We start from the raw sequence: 5,668 nt of genomic DNA, 5'->3' as shown, positions 1-5,668 counted from the left end.
AGGCAAGAGAACTATTTTGCCACAGCCATGCACAAAGAAGGGAATTGTGACATATCTCTGGGCCTGCCACCTAGGCTAAGTGGGACTCTTGCTGGGGTCCCATCAACCTGGAGTGTGACATATTTCTAGGCCAGGCACACAGCTGATGGTACTCTTTGGCCAGGGCTATGTTCCATAGACGATATTGTGACACATCTCTCGGCCTATCACCTAGGAGATGTGAGTCCCTCCTTGGACCCTACCCACAGGGAGCATTGTGATATAAGCAGAGAACCTTCAATTAGTTGATGTAACTCTCTTAGCGGGGTGCTATGTGAAGAGATCCTTATGAAATATCTCAGAACCTAGCACTCAATTGATGTGGACCTTCTGCCTGCATGCTGCTCTCATGTTCCATTGTGACATATTCCTAGGGCAGCATCTAGGTGATACGACTCTCTTCATCTGCCTGAGCCCTGACCATTTGGGACACCTTGAAATATCTCTGAGCCCTTGACCTAAGTGATATGACTCTTTTGCTGCCTGGGCCTTCACAATAGGCGGATTTTGGCATATTGCTAAGCCCAGCACTCAAAATATGTAACTCTCCTGTTTTTCCTGAATTATACCAACAAAGAAGAAATTTTGACCTACTGAATGGCTCAACACCAAGGTGATTTTTCTCTGCTTCCTGGATTATGCATAAAGAGGAAATTGTGGCATATTGCATATTGTTGGGCCCAGCACCCTTATGACTGTGACTCCCCTGCCCATGCTGGAGCCACTGAATATACATTGACATATCTTGGGCCCATTATGTAGGGGTTTTGGCTCTCATAACTTGGTTTGGTATTTTCCACATGTGGAATGTTGTCCAGTGCTTGGCCCAGCACCAGGTTAATGTGACCCAAATTTTTATACCCTGCCTAGAGAAAGTATTGTGACATATTGCTTGGTACATGATCTATGTAATGTTAACCTCCTGTCTTGTTCTTTGCTCACATATGGAATTATGACATATACCTTGCTTTAGTTCACAGGCATGAAGATCAAACTTATATTGGGATACAGCCAATAGGAGATATTTTTCCTCTCATTGTTTGGCTTAAGGTAATATTTAAGGTCCTGGGTTGCATATTTGTAATAACGCACATAAGCTAACTTATATTGTATAAACCCTTTGGTGGTAAAGATTTTCATAACAGGAACCAGCAAAAGGTTCAGAATGGGACTCTTGGTTGCACACCCAGGTGAAATTAAGAGTCGTCACTATTCCATATTAATAATTCCCACTATTGAGGTCCTGAGTCTAACAAAAGAATACAGTACACAGTTAAAATTGTGATATTTATATGTGGCTTTGGCCACAGGGGAGATGGTGACTCATTTCTCTACCCATCCCACAGGCATAATAATGGGTCTTCTCCCTTAACCCTGCCTGTAGACGTTGACTATCAAACATGGTTTAGAGCAATATGCAAGATTGTGAGTCCATAGGAGCACGCAGGCCACAGAGAGGTTTGCATCTCTCATACAGGTTTCATAAAGCCCTCGAATGTTGTAGAGAAAGTTATATATTGTCTGAGCACACATGTGAGATTGTGACTCTAATATACATGCTCATCTAAACGTTAAAAATGTCATCCTCAAAGATGAGGGGATAGTGTCATATCACTGGGCCTAGTACCCTGGTGTTGAGACTTTTTGTCTCAAATCCCTTTCTATGCATTGTTACATATCAATGGGTTAGAATCATAATAATCTGACTCCTCTGCCTGTGCCCTGTAAACAGGGAATATTATCACATATCTCTGTGTCTATCAGCTAGGTGATGTGTCTCTCCAGCCTGTGCTTTCCTCCCAGAGAACAGTTTTAAATATCGCTGAAACTAGCAACTATGTAATGTAACTCTTCTCTCCTGCCTGGGTCCTGCTTACCAAAGGAATTGTCACTTAACGGCTGAATGTAAAACCTAGGTGGTATACCTCTACTCTCTCTTCAACAGTTTATATCTGTGCTGCATCCTGTTTTGTTACTTTGGTACTCTATTTTTATACCAGTACCAGAGTGCTTTGATTACTGTAGGTGTGTTTTGTGTTTGGAAATTGTTAAGTATAATGCTTCCAATATTTTAATTCTTTTTAAAGACTGTCAGGCTTTTCATGGTGCCTTGAGATCTTACATAACTTTGTGGGTTTTTTTTTCTATTTTTGCAAAAGTATAATTGAAAATTGAAACGGGCTGTGTTGAATGTGTTGGTCACCTTAAACAGCATGGGTATCTTCACAATATTAGGTCTTCCAACCATTGAAAAAGAGCATCATAAAAAGTGTGTTGTAGCTGGGGGTAGTGGCTCATGCCTCTAACCCAGAACTTTGTGAGGCCAGGAGGATGCATGGCTAGTTCAGGAGATCGAGGTCATCCTGGTCAACATGGTAAAAGCCCATCTCTCCTGAAATACATAAAATTAGCTGGGTGAGGTGGTGCATGCCTGTAATCACAGCTACTCAGAGACTGAGGCAGAAGAATCACTTGAACCCAGAGGTGGAGTTTGCAGTGAGCTGATATTGCACCACTGCACTTCAGCCTAGTGAAAGAGATACTCCATCTCAAAACAAAACAAAACAGGAAATTGTGTTGCTTAATCTTTATAAGTTTTGAATGTTTCAGCTTTTCTTCTGTTACTGATTTCTAGTTTCATTCCATTTGGGCTGTAAATAATTGTAAAATTTTAGTTAAAAAATTATTAAGGCTTCTTTTGTGGGGTCACGTGTGGTCAATCTAGAAAAATGTTTTCTGAGGTATTGAGAAGAACGTGATTCGTTGTCTGCATACATTTGTTAGGTGTAATTATTGTGTAATGCATTCAAGTTTTTCATTCCTTCATTGATATTCTATCATTATTTATTTACTACTGAAAGTAAAATATTGATGTATTTTCCATTATTATATTGCTGTCTATTTTTTCTTCAATTCTGTCAATGTTTGCTTTATGTCTTTGGGAAAATTGTCATATATTTATAAGTTCTTAGTGAATAAACCCTCTTACTATAGTTGAATGTCCTACTTTGTCTCTTGTTAATTTTGACATAAAGTAAATTATATTAAGTATGGTAGTTTTCATCTTAATAAATTGTTGCCTCTTCTCCTCTCATTTGGTTAATGCTTGCATGAAATGTATTTTTATCCTGTGATTTTCAGTCTTTTAAAATTAGATACGAAATGAGACTTTTGAAGACATGACCTAGTTAGATGTTATTATAGATAGTGATAAAGGTTTTTTTTTTCATTTTGAAGGATACTTTTGCAAAATATAGTATTCTTGTTTAGAACTTCTTTTTCAGGGTTTTAACTATGTCATCCTACCCCCTTCTTGCTTGAAAGATTTATGTCCATAAATTTATTGGTAATCTTGCAGAAGCATGCATATAAATAATACGTTTGTTTTTTTTCTCTCTGCATTCTTTTTTCTCTTTTATGTGACTTTCAACACGTTGCTTAACTTGTGTCTTGTTGTAAAGCTCTTCATGTTAATTTTATTTGAAATGTGCTGAGCTTATTGATTTTCTCTTTTTTTTTTTTTACTAATGTTGAAGTACATATTAGTCTTTTTTTGTAGTTCCACTCCACAATTTTTATTTTTTGTGTGCCTTTTATTTTTTGTTGGTTTAATTTTTGTTATTCAATTTATTTCCTTTTTCTTAATTTCTTTATTTCCATTTTACTCATTGAGCATCACTAAGTCGGCAATGTTAATTTTTAACAATAATTAATTTTAAGAGTATATCTACACTATAATCATACTGTCTCTGGTAATTTTTATATCCTTATATTTTAATAATTGATTTCTAGATATGTATTTTTATTTTTGATTGAGCCATATTATCATGAGGTTTTGTATATGTTGTAATCTTAGGTTGCAATTTGTATAATAAAATGTGACATGTCAAAATCTTTATTAAGTTTCTTTTGTCTGGGGAAAATAAAACACACATTTTTTAGGCTAGAGATTCTTGGGTTTCTAAAGCTTGTTCTGTAGATGTTTTCTCTGGGCTTGTGTGTTTTTTAGTTTAAAAGGTTTTCCCATATTTTTCTTTTCTCTTCTTCTTTTCTCTTCCTTCCTTCCTGTCTCTATTTCTTTCTCTATTTTTCTTTCTTTCCTTCCTTCCTTCCTACCTATCTTCCTTCCTTTCCTTTCTTTCTTTCTTTCTTTCTTTCTTTCTTTCTTTCTTTCTTTCTTTCTTTCTTTCTTTCTTTCTGTTTTGAGTGGGAGCTTCACTGTTGTTACTCAGGCTGGAGTACATGGCACAGTCGTGGCTCACTGCAACATTCAACTCCTGGGTCGAAGCAATTCACCATCCTCAGCCTCCCAAATAACAGGGATTACAGGAGCCTGCCACCAAACCAAGCTAATTTTTGTATTTTTAGTAGAGACAAGGTTTCACCATGTTGACCTGGTTTGTCTTGAACTTCTCACCTCTGGTGATATGCCTGCCTCAGGCTCCCAAATTGCTGATATTACCGGTGTGAGCAACCACTCCCAGCATTCTCCATGTTTCTTATTGAGATCCTATAGTCAGTTGCTATACCCCTTTTCTGTCTTCACTTGTAACAGTCATTTACTTTTGTCTCAGCTATCCAAAACTGTCAGTTACCAACTTTCCTTTCAACACTGCCATGGAATATAGAAATTAGTTTATTGTAAGGTCTCAAAAACCCAGAAGCATGGACACAGGTGTCATTATTTTATTTATTATTGGGCGGTGGAGACAGGAGTTGGGAGTCTATATTTAAAGTCATCATAGGATGAAGAATGGATTTCATGGGTAAACATAAAATACTTTTAGTAAACCACTATGTGGTTTTTTGTGTTTTGCTCACTTCGGGTGCTGCAAATTTTTACCTGGTTATTAGACTTCTCACAAAGACTCTTTGGTATATTTCTGTTAAGTTTAAATTTCTATTATGCAATTAGAGCCTGTGATATTTTATTGTCACCTTGTTAATGTGCTTTGCTTAATTATATATTTGTAAAGTGTATTCACCTGAGTCTAATGAGGTAGAAATTTATAGTCCTTTTTTTTTCTTAGTTTTCTCTTTTTATTTTACTGTAGAGATATTGCTGGACTATGACATAAAAGAATCATCTAAAAAGTGATCCTGAGAAAATATGGAAGCTGTGACCTTAATAGTTTACATTTAAAGAAAGGCTACCAAAGTGTGGGTAATTCCAATGTGCAGAAAACAGTTATGATGGCCTTTATCAATGTTTGTTAATTACCCTTAGCAAAACCTGTCAACCTAATAAATATGTCAAAGTTTTTGAGTTGTGCTCATACTTCGCTGAACATAAAAAATTTTAGTGGAGACAAGTGCTGAAAATGTAAAGAATGAGACAAAGCCTTTTCCTGCTCCTCAACCCTTATTAAACACAAGAGAAGTTGTACCGGAGACAGACCCTACAGATGTGAAGAATGTGGCAAAGCCTTTAAGTGCTTCTCAGACCTTACTAATTGTAAGACAATTCACACTGCTGAGAAATCCTACAAACGTGAAGAATGCAACAAAGCCCAAAGGTCGTTCTCAGACCTTCATAAACATAAGATAATTCATACCGCAGAGAAAACCTACAAAGGTGAAGAATGTAATAAAGCCTATAGGTGGTTCTCAGACCTTAGTAAACATAAGA

At 36.7% G+C, this 5,668-nt stretch overlaps 1 long non-coding RNA gene across 1 annotated transcript; it reads left to right on the top strand.

Annotated features, from left to right (window-relative positions):
• The first annotated feature begins 306 nt into the window (after nucleotides 1–306).
• LOC129053498 (uncharacterized) lies at nucleotides 307–5,300 on the top strand. Its single transcript, XR_008518297.1, has 3 exons — nucleotides 307–652; nucleotides 1,013–1,089; nucleotides 5,094–5,300. It is a non-coding gene; the product is annotated as an uncharacterized LOC129053498 (long non-coding RNA).
• Nucleotides 5,301–5,668: the final 368 nt, after the last annotated feature.

The sequence above is a fragment of the Pongo abelii genome, chromosome Y, assembly GCF_028885655.2.
Source record: "Pongo abelii isolate AG06213 chromosome Y, NHGRI_mPonAbe1-v2.0_pri, whole genome shotgun sequence".
NCBI classification, from domain to species: Eukaryota; Metazoa; Chordata; class Mammalia; order Primates; family Hominidae; genus Pongo; species Pongo abelii.
This window is presented reverse-complemented; position numbering and strand designations above follow the sequence as displayed.